Source organism: Orycteropus afer, unplaced genomic scaffold (assembly GCF_000298275.1).
Source record: "Orycteropus afer afer isolate SDZICR_OR568_19922 unplaced genomic scaffold, OryAfe1.0 scaffold00162, whole genome shotgun sequence".
In the NCBI taxonomy this organism is placed as follows: Eukaryota; Metazoa; Chordata; class Mammalia; order Tubulidentata; family Orycteropodidae; genus Orycteropus; species Orycteropus afer.
In genome coordinates, this window is record NW_006921749.1 from 5,614,422 (window position 1) to 5,616,626 (window position 2,205).

Genomic DNA, 2,205 nt, shown 5'->3' on the forward strand with positions numbered 1-2,205 from the left:
AAGTGCCACAGAAAAATTAAAATTATTTATCAACTCTCTGAGGAAAAGCTGGTACTTAGACTGATAAACAGCCAAGTTCCCTAAGTATGGGAAAAATGGAAGAAATGCTAACATGAATATTAACATTTAGCTATACACAAATTATAACATTATTAAAATTTTTAAAGTGATGAAAATATCTGGAAACATTTTCAGCAAACTTGAGAAAGGTTACATTTTATATAAATTTACCATAAAATTGGAACGATATACTTCAATAGTCAGGTGTAACATTTGATCAGTCAATTCACTCAAGGGGAAGTGTACTTAGTAAGTACATATATTGAAAAATATGAAATCTCAAAAACAAACAATAAATAGACAAACACTGTGGTATCATTTTTCATCTCCTGAGTTAATCATTAGAAACTTTAACAGCTAATGAACACCGAAAGCATAATAAAAATGATAAATAACTCATATTTCAAGGAAAATTGGAAGTCATAAAAAATAAAATGGAATGAATAAATAATAATATCCTACATAGATGTTTTAGAAGAAATACAAGTACAATCAGAATGTTCCTTAAATGCATGTATGGCTACATTATTACTCCCTGAGTTTGAACACATCATCAGGAAAGACCATTTATTAATTAAAAGAAAAGAAAAAAACTTAAGAAAATCAATTTTGGTAAAGTAAAAAAAAATAAAACCAAACTCAGTCTCGGCAGTGGACACAGTGAAAGCTTTCGAGGAGGGGCTCTTTCTGTTCGGGGTTGGTTCTCGCCGCCCTCAGTGCCTCTCCCAGTCTCTTCTTCCAGTCCCCTTCTGGAGCGCCACCACCACCCCCAGCCCGCACGCCGCCTGTCCACCATGGAGAAGACGGAGTTGCTCCAGAAGGCCAAGCTGGCCAAACAGGCTGAGTGCTATGAGGACATGGCCATCTGCATGAAGGCCATGACGGATCAGGGGGCTGAGCTGTCCAATGAGGAGCGTAACCTGCTCTCGGTGGCCTGCAAGAACATCGTTGGGGGCCCTGCGTCGCCTGGAGAGTCATCTCAAGCATCGAGCAGAAAACCGACACTTCTGACAAGAAATTGCAGCTGATTAAAGACTATCGAGAGAAAGTGGAGTCTGAACTGAGATCCATCTGCACCACTGTTCCGGAATTGTTGGATAAGTACTTAACAGCCAATGCAATCAATCCAGAGAGTAAGGTCTTCTATCTGAAAATGAAGGGACATTATGTCCTATACCTTGCTGAAGTAGCTTGTGGTGATGATTGAAAACAAACAACAGATAATTCTCAAGGAGCTTACCAAGAAGCATTTGATATAAGCAAGAAGGAGATGCAGCCTATACATCCAATCCACCTGGGGCTGGCTCTTAACTTTTCTGTATTTTACTATGAGATCCTTAATAACCCAGAGCTTGCCTGTACGCTGGCTAAAACGGCTTTTGATGAGGCCATTGCAGAACTTGACACGCTGAATGAAGACTCAAACAAAGACAGTACCCTTATCATGCAGTTGCTTAGAGACAACCTAACATTATGGACATCAGACAGTGCAGGAGAAGAATGCCATGCAGCAGAAAGGGCAGAAAACTAAATGCTTACAGGATATCATCCTTCTCCCCGCTTAGGAAACCTTTTGCCCATCTCCATTCCTTATTCCACTTGGATTTCCTATAGCAAAGAAACCCATTCATGTGTATGGAATCAACTGTTTATAGTCTTTTCACACTGCAGCTTTGGAAAAACTCCATTCCTTGATTTGTGTTTGTCTTGGCCTTCCTGGTGTGCAGTTACTGCTGTAGAAAAGTATTAATAGCTTCATCTCATATAAACATAAGTAACTTCCAAACACTTCTGCAGAGGACTAAAATGTATCTCGCATTTAAGTAATCTAAACCAGTTCTGCAAGTGACTGTGTTTTGTATTACTGTGAAGATATAAAAATGTAGTTAATTACAATTAAAGAGTGTTCTGCATAATTTCTTAATTTCTACATTCCTTCCCTTACTCTTCTTTGGGGGTTTCCTTTCAGTAAGCAACTTTTCCATGCTCTTAATGTATTCCTTGTCAGTGGGAATCCAGAAGTATTAGATTGAATGGAAAAGCATTAGACATTTCTGACTTTGGGTGGGGGTCACACATTGAAATGCCTCCTATATATTAAGGAGGTCATTGTATATCTGTGACAAAAAGGAGTTTCCTTGTTCA

General features: G+C 38.7%; 1 pseudogene; it reads left to right on the forward strand.

Moving 5' to 3' along the window:
- The first annotated feature begins 854 nt into the window (after positions 1-854).
- On the forward strand, positions 855-1,591 carry LOC103201727 (annotated as a pseudogene).
- The last annotated feature ends 614 nt before the right edge of the window (positions 1,592-2,205 follow it).